This window comes from Sinocyclocheilus anshuiensis, unplaced genomic scaffold (assembly GCF_001515605.1).
Source record: "Sinocyclocheilus anshuiensis isolate Anshui unplaced genomic scaffold, SAMN03320099.WGS_v1.1 scaffold1317, whole genome shotgun sequence".
Classification (NCBI taxonomy): Eukaryota; Metazoa; Chordata; class Actinopteri; order Cypriniformes; family Cyprinidae; genus Sinocyclocheilus; species Sinocyclocheilus anshuiensis.
Window position 1 is genome coordinate 1,181,239 of NW_015551117.1, and position 14,215 is coordinate 1,195,453.

A 14,215-nucleotide genomic window follows, 5' to 3' on the forward strand; every position below is an offset into this window, starting at 1 on the left:
TATAATTATTTTTTTAGTATTTTATGGTGCAATGTTTGTGTGCATTAAATGTAAATAAAATGCATTTTCTTTTTTGTACGGGATTTCCTTTTCTGATCCTCTAGATTTTTTAGATTGATGATTGATGATTTTCTAGTTTTGTGTTAAATAATCCCCTGGGTAAAATTCCCAGGTTGGCCTAGTCTGCTTTTTATTGTCTACAAAAAGTTTTGTTCTGCTCTGAGCATCTTGCCACATTAGAAAGAACTAATGTTTATTGTAAAACCTATATATGACTTACATAACCAATGAATGTGGCAATCTCCTCAGGGTTGGCTGGCTGAGGTCTACACTGAGGTGCAGGCAAGAAAATAGGAGCCACATCGTTTCTTAACACTTCAGGCCTGTTGTCCAGACCTTGATGTAACACACTCAGATCATAGTTCTGTGTAGAAAGTGAGTATGATATAAAACCGAAGCAACCACAAGAAGTACACACTACACTGTAGTAACTGTTGATATGTACTTGGGGAATCTAATGCACTCTAAAACAGTAACACCAAATCACAGACAGCTATGAGCATTTCAGTAATTTGCCATAACACAAATACTAATGAATCCAGACCTTAAAAATGGAAGAACATCCTAAAGTCATTTAAAAATTCATTTAAATTTAAATACTAAACCTAACCTGATCATTTATCTCCACCACCTTCCTCATCATAACAGCAGACATTGTCTCTTATGTCATCATCTTCAAGAAGGAGTGGCTTTTTATACTACTTGGTTTCTTCCTTATGAGCAGCAGAATTAGAAGAAGTACTGTGGTAAAAAGTCCATAAACTAACTTGCTTATAAAAATGACACAAAATTATAGGATTAAAGAAATTATGCAAAAGTGATGATAGTTAATGAATACACTGAAAGTGTTTAAAGGGGTCATATCAAGGATGAAAAACTCCTCCCCAGCCCAGACATTAATGAATGCCACCTGACATCATCTGCGATGTTTACTTATGCAAACAAAAAGTGTATCTATTTCTGTTATTTTTCCATATGTACAGGGAATGATCCACAGGGTTAGAATTACACCTTAAAACAATCCATCTGTGTTGGTCATACATTAATTAGTGACCTGTTTGTGTATTATCCACTGGGAAGAGAAAGAACATTGTCCTACAGTGGATGACTGAATTTGGACAATTGGCTGTTGCCCAGAGAGAACAGATTTTTGATGCCCAGTCACATTATCTTTAAAGCACATCTTGGAAGTATATCCATGTTACCTAATTACAAGACCTGATTTTACTGTAGGTTTGATTGTTTTACACTGCAAGTAGTCCCATTAGGCCTCCTGCATCCTGTCTCCTGAGCTTAGTCATTGCATCCTCAGACACTGCACGGAATCAGCTTTACAAAAGCCTGAACCTAGAGAACTATAAGCTTCACTTCAAGGTCATGTCAAAAATCTGGTGACACTTTGGGTCAGCGGTTTTACTGAAGATCTGTTTTGCAGCGCATCTTTTAGCCCTGATGAAGACCTGTATGTTGAAACACAATGGCAAAATAAAAATAATTATGATTTTCAGTTCCAATTCCTGATTGGTTTGCCTTCTCCATTCCACAAGTGTTGCTGGTATTGCTTTAACTGTTATTTCTTTCCATGCACCTTGTTGTTTTGTCAAGTTACGCCATACTAGAAGTATGAGAATTCGGAACCAACTATGATGGTGATATGACAGAGAACATTTCCTTATAATTTAACTTTTGTTGACTTGTCAAAAAGACTCTCTCCACACTGAGGCCACTAATGCTGTGTTCCATTTGTACTCAGAAGTTGGAAATGACAAGTTCCCAGTAGGAACTTTTAACTGGAATGCCATTCCAAGTGGGAATTCCAACTCAGAATCTCGGAGGAATCGCAACAACTCCAACTTCAGAATCCAATATGGCTGCTCAGTGCTTCAACAGATGAGAAACAGTAGTAATATATTGTTTATTAGCACTTATGTTTGTCTGTGTCTCAATAAACTGAAGGGTGCACACAGTATTATCCAACCTTTATTTGTGGATATGGCATTATCTGTGCAAAATACCTCTTTTTATGTGTTTTTAATCAACTGATATTGCTAACAATGGACACATCCATCTTGGTTTTCTGACTTCTCTACTGGTACACGGTCTACTTGGGCGTGACGTCATTCCCAGCTCTGACATCCAACTTCCGAGGTAAATGGAACGCAGCATAAGAGACATGTTCTGATCAATTTGAAGCAGGAAATCCATGTCAGAATTCATGCGTTGTAGTGCACTAATTAGGTAGTGATAGTTACAGCTGGAGTGTCTTTAAAAGTATCCAAGTATTTCCCTGTACATATTTAGTATCGAACTACTGTATGTTGTAGAGAGCCTTCACTTCAAATAACAAAGATCATGAGACGCTGTCAACTACATTGGACGTGGCAGCAACCCATTATGTTACACAACACTGTTACTCATTTTATACACACAGTTTTTTTTTTTTTTTTACATTTACGGATCCTATGCATTTTAAAGATTTTGGTGCAAAAACACCTTGTTTAATACTAAAGGTCAAAGGTCACACATGTGTTTTGAAGAAACCTTGAATAGTTTTAATATTACAAATGTGTAGGATATGGCCCCTTTATTCACTTTAAATGCATGAATGAAATGATTAAATTACATACACAGCAGAGCCCAGATGGCTGCCAGGATTCCAAGGGGATAGTGATTGTGGGACCCCGGCCATATTTTTTTTGCATAGAAATTAATTTCCTTTGCAGTCACACACAGTTGCTTGAATGTAGTTGTTTTGATACATGTCATTATTATCATAAACCCTTAGGACAACATTGTAATTACCCTGCTCCAACACAGAATTAAGCGTCAACAGAATCCCAGTTTCTATAATAGGCAAATAAATAGGTTAGTATAAACACCCAGACTTGAATTAGATCATATATAGTTCATATTTTTCCAATATACATTATCCTTACTTGTTTAATTCATCCTTGCAGTCCAGTTTTTCTTTGTGTCTCTATGGAGCTCAACGCTGAAGGGAGCAGCATAAAGAGGTCCATCTTTGTCAGTTATAGAGAGAAGCACTGTGGCCTCACGATTGCAAATCTCAATACTTCCTTCGTTAATAATTTGAGTGTTGTCATTTACATCCTCCAATTCAATTACCAAGGTTCCTGTACCCGTTGCTGGATTTCCATCTGTATTTAAGCACAAACTTATTGAAAAAGGCTATGCTAGCAAGAATTATCCTTTTAAAAAGAAACACAAATGACCATCATCATCCAGGGCCAAAATGATAGCTCTGTATTTGCCATCTTTGACTAGGGCAGATTCTCTATCCATAATACTCTTGACCTTAATCATCCCAGTGTCTTGATTTAGCCAGCCAGCAGTATCTTTACCAATTTTATACCTGGGAGGAACCAAAATGTGTAATACCAGAATGTGTATATTCATAACAGGTGATAGACAGACAGATAGATAGATAGATAGATATCAATATACTACATACATGATGTAACATGTATCTACATAACACAACAGATATTACCATATACACTACTTTTCAAAAGTTTAAGAAACTGATATTTTTATTCAGCAAGGGCTTTGTTTATAATGTTTTTCCAAACTTTCTGTTCATGACAAAATCCTGAAAAAAGACACTGTAAATGCAGTTACCATACACTTCAGCATTAAGCAACACAACAATTTCCAAATGTGATAATAAGAAAGGTTTCTTGAGTACCAAATCAGCACATTAGAATGATTTATTTGTGATTGCCTCTGTGAAGAAGCCCCTCTTTCATATATATATATATAGCCACCATAGCCTTGTGGTCAATGCACTGACATATAGTGCAACAGTGACACAAGTTTGAGTCCTGGTTCATGGTCTTTTCCCCAGTGGTGAAGAATGATTTCATGTAAACAGTTAGCAAATGAAGTTAGCAAATCCTAGAAATCTCTGAAGCTCCTTTACGGTCTGGGGAAGAGGCCACTCCTTGACTGCATCAACCTTCCCCTGATCCATCTGAATCCCTTCCTGGCCGACGATGTAACCCAGGAAATGTACCGTGGGGCGATGGAATTCGCATATCTGATCTCTGGAGAATGGAGAACTAGCCAGGGGCGTCCCAGCATGATATCCACGGTGGGTCCCTCCAGTACCAGAAACGTTATTTCCTCCTCGTGTAGAGTGCCAATCTTGAGCCTTAGTTTCGGTGCTCGATATTTCACCCACCCCCGTCCTAGCGGTTTTCCCTGGATGATCTCGACTCGGAGCTCCTGGGCAATCTGAGGGTGAGTGTCTGATGCCGGTTTTGTGAGAGATCGTGGAACAGCTTCCAAGGAGTCGTTGGAGGATCGCGGGAGAACCAGAAGGTAAGTCTTTCTAGGAGAATATCGTATAGAGAGTCCAGAACAGTCCATAGGAGTGAACGGTAGACCGGACAGTGAGTGATTGTGATTTGTGTGTATTTGTAGTGTGGCTTGATTGGTGACAGCAGGTGCAGGTGATCAGAACTCAGGTGACTGTGATCGGGTGATTATCCTGGCTGGTGACTGCAGTGACTGTGATGAATCCCTGACATTCATCTTCTTTTAGCACATTGCTTGTTGTGCAACAGAAAACCGCTAACCAACGGTAAATTTCACATTCAAAATGCACTAAAACTACCAAAACACTACATGTCTCAAAATCAACTCATTATTCCAGAACACTAACAAAAGTTGTCACCTAACAAGCAGACATCGCACTAGAGTTTTGACTTAACTGTAAAACAATGTTACTGTAATCAAACGAACATCCACTTACCTCGTATGATGCCTTTTTTCTCTCTATCCAGTGGCTGAGTCACAAAAAGATACCCAGTCTTTTTGTTAATAATAAGAATATCCACAGGTGGCTGATCTGTGTCTTCACCTATGATACTAGAGTATCTCTGCATCAGGTACACAGTCTATTTTTGCCTTTAACTAAATGCAGAAATAAAATATATATAGACCTGTATTGATCATATAAACCTTCTCATATTGATGTAATTTACAACATTCATTATCATTATTTTTGCACACTGGGAACAGTTTTCTGGGGAAACTACCTCTCTCGTTCTCAGTTATGCTATAAGGGGGAATAACCCACTCTTTCTTTCTTCTCCTTTGACCTGATGAAGAGCTTGTAAACTCCACAACCAGAAAACCAGAGGGTATTTTCAACTGTAAAATGAAAAGGTTTAAAAAAGACACATACTGCTTGTAAAACTACACAGAGCATTGTATCAGTCTTTCATATTATTTAATTCTAGCTTATTTTGGATTGTCTGAGTGATAAAGATTAATTTTCGAAATTAACCATCCCTACTTAATAAAAAAATGAATTTGCTGCCTCATTTTGTGTGCATTAATAATATAGGTAAAAAAATAAAACCTGTGTGAAAGGCCCAGCAGAGGTCAGGCTTGTACTGTATTAAGCAGCATGAAGTTGCACATACCTGTGAAGCTTCATTCACTGCAGTATCCCTGTAACTGTCCTCATGACTGTAGACATGCTTAACTCTTGTGCTTTCATCATATGTACTGAACATTACTGTCAGAAGTCATAATAAAACAGGACAAGAAACAGGTCTTTATACAATGGATTGTAAACTAATTCAAACTAGAATCAATCAGCCACTTTTTGCAATGTGCAATGCGAAAGTGTGAGTAACTGAAAACTTTTGAGTTACTGGCTCCTACAACTCATTTAATCAGTTAATTTATTTGAGTAATCAACTTTAAAATGTGTGTTTATGCTACAATTTCACATTTGAATATTTCACTTTCTGTGATTAAATATTTAGAGTGTTCAGAAAAAATACATTGCAGAGGAGGCCAGCTTCCCATATTACAGTAATCAATCATTGTAGAGGCATAATTTATGTGATAATAGTTTGAACTGCTCCCGCTGATAATCTAGCAACTATGGAGGGTAGAGTTATTGAACAAGCTGCCATTCCATGCAGCAGCTGCTAATTAAAAATGAAGACCTCATGCTCAAGTTGGACATATAGACAATATAGCAATCACCTTCACCAAATGGCTGAACCTGCTCTTTTAACACGGACCATTTACAGCTTTTTTCAACTGCTTACACACAAAATCTTTACTTGTCACACAATTTCTGAAACCTGACACTCAAACACCAGAACGACACACACCAAATCTGCAAAACCATACACTAATTCTCGGCCTTTGTGTCCGTTTTCAATTTCATAAAACACTTTTTGCAAAACACCACACACACAAAACACAATTCACTATGTAACAAGCAAAAATCTAACAGGAAGTAACATGATTTCCTTTTTTAAACACAACCAATCAAAATGCCACACTAATTCATCAGTGCCTATCACTAACTCCTCACATGTGCAAACACTCATTACTTTACTTAACACCAGTCATGGCTTTAGAATAGGCCTATAAATACACATCTAATCAACAACACATGGTTGATGCATTTCTTTTCTTTTGTACTGTGTAATACTGTATTAACAACCACAAATGCTTACAATAAAAAAAAAGTTTGGTTTCAATCTTGCTTTCGTGTTTACCGTGAATTTTTCAACATCTCTCTGCCAATTACAGTTTTTTTCAACAGCTTACATTTTCAGAACTTTGCCTCTCTTTTTCAAAACTTTACACACAAATCCAAGAATTGCACACACAAAATGCAAAATGCCTCACATCTCTTGCAAAACGAAGCACTGCATTCAAAATATCACAAACATATCTCCAAAGCAAACATTTGTTTTATGTTGCAAACACCTTTGCCATAATATTATATTTTTGTATATATCATATACACACAGTTATTCAGAACCTAAAGCTTTTCTTTCATGAGTTCTTATGTGCATTTCTGTACAAGACTGAAAGTAAATGGCAGAGAGATTCAGAGAAAAGTCATGGTAAACATGAACTAGATTGAAAACAAACGATTTTTTTTACTGTAAGCATTTGTGGTTGTGAATACAGTAATTCACAGTATGAAAGAAAAGAAATAGGCCTACATTGTTTGCATCCATTGTTCAAAACCTACAGTTTTTCTCAGTCGCTTTGGTGCATTTCTGAAATCATCCTTAATATTTGCAAAGAAGTATCCACATTTCTGTATACAATTTTACTATGGTCTGACAAAAAACACACACACACACACACACACACACACACACACACACACACACACACACACACACACACACACACACAATATTTTGAGGAGCACTGGGCTCCAAATATTAGACCCCACATGACGTTCATTGGAACAAATGATGTGTAATTGTATTGATTTTGCACTTTTAGTGAACTAAATCTTAAAAGCATATTTTTTAAAAACTACTTGCAGATAAGTGTTTTTAAAGAGACTGACATAACACGTCTTTAAAAGTCCTTACTGCAAGAAGCATTGCGTTACAAACTGCTTTAGGCAGAGGGCGCCATTGCTCTCTGAATTGGGTGTAGTTTTAAGTTTTTGGCCAAGCATTTTTGAGTAAACAAGCAAAAGCTCACTGTGTGGCCATTCTTTTGACATACTGACAATATTTTTGTATTTATTCGCAATATTCGCAATTTGTTCGCAACAAAAGATAAAAAAACAAAAACAAAACATAACCCCAAAAAGGACTTCCTCGAAAATGTAGGAATGAGGACAATGAATCGCAAAAGATGCTAATGTGATTGTGCACACAGATGCTGACATTTCAAACTTGCTTGAGTAAATTTCAGTGTTACAACTGTAAACTATTACAGCTGAACCCTGTCTACTCTACCTAGCCGTTTTCCCCTTAGGAAAATCACAGATGCAATCATCTTTAATGGCCTCTTCTTTTGACAAGCATTGTACACAGCTGGGACGTCTAAGAGAAAAAAATGGTAAAACACTGAGGATTTTAACCTGCATGTAAAAAACTGGAATGTCAGGTCACTGTCAATGACACTATCTTCTCTGACCCATTTGTCTGAACGTGGAGGCAGGTGACAAATGCGAAACACATGGCTAGGAGTTCATTCACAAGAGAACGGCTGAATTACCAGATCTGAATAGATCTCCTCTCATGGGGGGACTTCTTTTTCTTGGAGAATGGGGGAACCCCATCCCACTGTAGACCCAAGAATCCTGTATTCAATTGCTGGTTGCCAGGGTAATGCCTGGCTTTAGAGGTGCTAGAGTTTGGAAGGCAGCAGGACCGTCTGCAACAACACTGAGAATCCAGGGTGATGGTAGGCTCTTAGGAAGCATGCTGGCTCACTCAACCTGCCTGCAGTCAAGATCAGCATCTGCCGAAAGCTTGCCAGACCTTTGCAGTCTGATAACTGCAGGTGGAAGGTGGTTCTGCGTTATTATAAATCATTGTCGCTGACATCTTTAGTAGCATTCTTGCTAGAGTCACTTGCGCCTATGACTTCATGTATCTGCATATTGTTTATAGAGCTGATTTTTATTGCTTTTCTAGAGCTGTTGTTGAAACAGTTAGAATTTGTGTATGCATAGCTGTAGGGTTTAGGAGCAGGTGCTGTAATGTTCAGTAGCTCATTAACGACACAGATCTTCTGGCTTCCTTGTGAGCCTGGACCCTTAAATCTCTAATAACCTTTTTGTTGTAAAGTGTGAGAGTGACCTGCTTTGACCCTGTTTGCTGCAACAAGAGCAGGCCATGTTGGCACAGTTCATAGGAGTTTTCCAAACTCAAACTGCATTTGGGTGTTTGTGCTCAAACATCTCCTTCATGTCTATGATGATCTATTTATGTCTTAAATTGCCACCTTGAGTTTGAATAAATATCAAATTCTATGTTAGGAACAGCAAAGATAGCATTATTTCAAAGCTACATAAATTATTAATTTGTTAATTCTTTTATTTAATGTTGTGAAAAAGCACGCTTTAGAATACTTTTTAGTGTACTAGGCATGCTACAGTACACTTAAGTGCTAAATGAATGTAAAGTTTTTTAACACTTAACTGCATGCTATTTTCAATTAAATGAAAATGTATTATTGTTAAAATTGATATTAAATTCAATTAGCTGGTAAAATTATAATCAAGTACTTCACATGGGCTTTGGGATGTTAATTAAACACATTAAATCAAATAATATTTAAAGCACAACCAAAGATTATTAAAACAATGATTTAAAATGTACTTTAAAAGTAAAACATTTAATCTGACATTATTACGTGTTCTATTTAAGTACACTTAAGTCATTCATATTAAATATTCTTCAAGTACAGATTTTTTAAAGAAACGTTCAAGATTTAAAGTACACTACAAGTGCACATTCAGTACAATTAAGCACACTTCTTTTTCACAAGGGACGACTTGCATATTGGGAATGGCTATTGAAAGTCTTCTTGAAAAGAACTGTGTGGATTCTTCCAACATGAGTGTTTAGCAATGAGTTTTGTGTCATTTTCATATTTCTTTAAAGACATCATACATTTAAAATATAAACTAGGCTTAGATAATCCACACTCTTGATTAATTCATAATAATATATATAAAAAGATAATTCCTAATAAACATCTGTGAGTGTCCAAGTGATGTTGGATGGCTTACACTAAATAAGTAAGAATATTAGCTTTCTTTTAGATTACCAGGAAAATGACATTGAAGCTTGGGCATGTGTGAGATTTATGGCCTAGCTGAAGTGTCAGGAGAAAGTGTTTGAAGCGCAGCACCAACACAAGAGAGATGCAGTGCTTTGGAGCGGTGCCACAACTTGACCTCAGAGGTTAAAGGGCACAGAGTGAAACACAAATGCAGTGATCAACCTGTGGTGGAAAACAAGCCTAGATTGAGGGTGGAAAATAGGGTGGGGTTGCTGGCTGACAGGAACAGGCCTCTAAATGTTACCGTGCTGCACCTGTTCTGGGGAACTTATTTTCCACAACAAGTGGACAGATATAACCAACTCTTGGCCCCTCCTTACCAGAGCAGAAGAGCGCAGTGCTGGTGCTGGGGTAACAAGTGCAATGCATTACTGTCATGCACTGTGTGTCAATGGGTTGTAGGAGCTTGATATTTATATACTCCCAGCACTCAGTGTGGAAAATATTCTGTAAATCTCAGCAGCTGTAAGGCTGCTCCAAGAACCCCTGTAAAAATATCTGCCTCGAGCTGGATAGCATCCGCTTAATAGGCTAAATATAGGCCAACTTTGTCTTAAAGGTGGCTAAAAGTAGCAGCTGGAATTATAATAGTGTGTCATGTAATGCAGTTCCATGCTTACTTTATAAACAGAATCCCCTATTTTTACACCACAGAAGTTTTCGTTGATAACTCAGAAACATTTTTATCATTTGCAGCCTATACTAACCTCATATAATCATGCTTAACAAATGCCTCACTGTCACAGATTCATTTTGAGAGATTTGGCTTGCATGGAAAACAACTTATCTACAAGATGGAAATAGATGTGAAAGCTATATATATATATATATATATATATCACACACACACACACACAGACACACATATATATATATATATATATATATACACACACACACACACACACACACACACACACATTTCTTTTCTTTTTTAATTTCAACTTTTGAATGGTATATCCCAGTCATCAGAAATATGAAGCAGCACAGATTGTTTTCAACATTGATAATAATAAAAAAATGTTTCTTAACAAATGAGCACCAAATCAGTATATTAGAATTATTTCCGCAGGATCATGTGACACTGGAGTAATGACTGCTGTAATATAAAATATAATATATTTTGAAATGTAATGTATTCCTGTTAGGGCATAGCTGAATATATGTGTATAACCAGTCATAAGGGTCAATTTTTAAAAATTTGTATACATACATTTATACAATGAATAAGCTTTCCATTGATGTGTTTATTAGGATAGGACAATATTTGGAAGATATTTGAAAATCTGGAATCTGAGGGTGCAAAAAAATCAAAATACTGAGAAAATCGCCTTTAAAGTTGTCCAAATGAAGTTCTTAGCAATGCATATTACTAATCAAAAATTACGTTTTGATATATTTACGGTAGGAAATTTACAAAATATCTTCATGGAACATGAACTTTACTTAATATCCTAATGATTTTTGGGACAAAAGAAAAATCGATAATTTTGACCCATACAATGTTTTTTTGGCTATTGCTAAAAATATACCCCAGCGACTTAAAACTGGTTTTGTGGTTCAGGGTCTCACACACACACACACACACACACACACACACACATATATAATTTTAAAAAAGTTTTCACATTTGGCTTGAATGGAAAACAACCAAATTTATCTAGATGGAAATATACACAAAAACACTATTTTTATTATTTATCAACAATAGTCTCACATTTATTACTGATTGATCAATTTATTACTTTTAACTTTTGACCAATTTAATGTGTCTTTGCTGAATAAAAATTTATTTTTTATTTCCTTTACTTTTTTTTCTTTTCTTTTTAATTTTACAAACATTTCAATGGTGTATCACAGTTTTAAGAAATTTGAAAGGCCACAAACTGTTTTCAACATTGATAAAAATGATAATTAAAAAAAAAAAAATCTTGAGCACCATTAGAATGATTTCTTAAGGATCATTTGACACTGAAGATTGGAGTAATGGCTGCTGAAAATTCATCACAGAAATAAATGACATTTCAAAATATATTAATTTTTAATGTTATTTCATAATATTACTATTTTACCATATTTGTCATAGAATAAATGCAGAATTAGCATAGGAAACTTCTTTTAAAAAGCCTAAATATGTTGGAGCATGTGGGCTGAGGTGTCACTCCTTAAGGGGATAGTTCACCCAAAAATGAAAATTCTGTCATTAATTACTCACCCTCATGTCGTTCCAAAGACCTAAAGACCTTCATTCATCTTCGGAACACAAATTAAGATATTTTTGATGAAATCTGAGCGCTTTCTGACCCTGCATAGACAACAACAGAACTACCATGTTCAAGGCCCAGAAAGGTAAGGACATCATTAAAATAGTCCATGTGACATCAGTGGTTCAACTTTCATTTTTATTAAGCTACGAGAATACTTTTTGTGTGCAAAGAACACAAAAACAATGAGTTTATTCATCTTCTTCCACGGAAAGAATTTCTTCTCTTCCGTGTCAGTCTTTGACGCGTGTTCATGAGAGAACCATGGCGCATGAGTGTGCATTACTCTGCTTGAAACAAGGCGCAGTACATCCGAGTTCTACGTCAGAACACCGGCTCCTGCGTCAGCAGCACCACACGCATGCGTTGTGGTACTCTCATGAAAAAATATCTTAATCTGTGTTCCGAAGATGAACGGAGGTCTCACGGGTTTGGAACGTCATAAGGGTGAGTAATTAATGACAGAATTTTCATTTTGGGGTGAACTAACCCTTTAATTCAAATAAAGGTGGAAAGAAAATTTTACTGTTTAACTCATGGCATTGTTAAAGTAAACCTTTCACTCCTAGGTCTCCAACTCAGTCCAAAAGTTGATTCTCTGAGAGTCAAGCTGTGATTGACAGAACAAGAAGTGTGGAAGATATGGGCTGTGGGGGTACATTGGCTGCTAGAGTTTGGAGACACAGGTGTTCTCAGTGGAAATGGGGAGAGCTGACTCATTAGAGCAATTGGAAACTCTCTGAATTCCACTCCTTCTTGCCAGAGGCAAGTGGGAATGGAAGCCCTCCTGCTTGGCCTATTCTTCAGTTGGTCAGAAATAGTCCCTCAAGATCTATTTTTGACCCATCTGAAGCAGTATGGGGGTGGGACAATGCCTGCCTCACCATAGCTACAACATATTTTTAGAGTTGGACACCTCTTTTGTGGAGTCACAGTGGTTATAGTTAGGACCATCGGCGTCAGCTGACGAACACGTCATGGAGCATAGTGACAGGAGGTCAAGATCACGTCTGCTATTGAGGCCTTTAGTTTATCCAGCTCTTTCTCAGTCAGCAGCTACAATAGATTTAGTCAACAGCTACAACCAGACGGGAACACCTGCATGGTTAATATGAAGAAGACTTGCTTTAGCAGACAGTGGGATTGGTGGACTGTGGCTAAGGAATGAGACGAATGTAAATTTAGTGTTGGAGGTGAAGGTTTGGTCATGCCGGCTCCAGTCTGGATAAACGAACAAATTCCAGTCTGTGTCTGCTGTGTCACGACTATGGTAAAATACCACAGAGACTTGCAGACGGAGCCAAACCTCTGCCCTCTAGAGCTGTCCCTTAATATGGGGAGAGAACCTGTTGGTGCTGAATTATTAGGCCCTTGACATGAGTAGTATTTTTTGCTCCATGGCAGTCCTAGGACCATATGAAGAAAAAATAATGAAACTGAGTGTAGTCTGAAAGGTCCTAGGAACATTTTAACAGTCTGCCTTTTATCACTACCAGCTTAAATGATAACTTTTTAACTGTTCAGTTTTATTTCTGATTAAATTAATGGTCATCTTGTATTTAGCAAAAACATCTCTTTTTTTCCACATACACTCTAAAAAATGCGGTGTTGTTTCAACCCAACTTTGGGTCAAATATGGACTAACCCAACTTTTGGGTTAAAATTTTAATGTAAAAATTTAACCCAACGGTTGGGTTAGTCCATATTTGACCCAAAGTTGGGTTGAAACAACCCAGCATTTTTTAGAGTGTAGCATGGTTGACAAGATCCTCAGTAAAGTCAATAAAAAAGGTTTTTCAAAATAGTTCTCCTGTAAAGCATTAAAAATAAAGGCAATGTTGGCATTTCCAACCCACTTGTTCGGTAATGCGATGTATTTCAGAGTGAAACAATATTCAATCAGAAAAAAATGTGAAAGCAACAGTTCATTTTCAACTGTTCAACTTCCAATTGTGAGTACACGTTGACTTCAGTGTTTAGGACGGCACGATAAAGTGGGAACTACTGACAAATACTGACACAATTACACCAAAATGACAGTGTTACTTCATAGAAAACAAACTAGCATGGAAGACCTTAGAATAACCTGGCATAAAATCATGCATTTGCGTCACTATTAGTTACACCATGTGAAATACACTGCTCCCCATTTTTAACGTCCTCTGTATTCCCTTCCAATTTTAACTATATTGTGAATCTTCTCATCTTCTCTGACTGCAGATACCAAACACAACCCTCTACATTGCGAGTAAATCACTCGCATATGCGACTAAATCTTCACTCTGGGCGAC

At 36.9% G+C, this 14,215-nt stretch overlaps 1 pseudogene; it reads right to left on the reverse strand.

The window, feature by feature from the left end:
* The window catches only part of LOC107663010 (cadherin-1-like), an 11,770-nt pseudogene extending 6,167 nt beyond the window's left edge, over positions 1-5,603 (reverse strand).
* Positions 5,604-14,215: the final 8,612 nt, after the last annotated feature.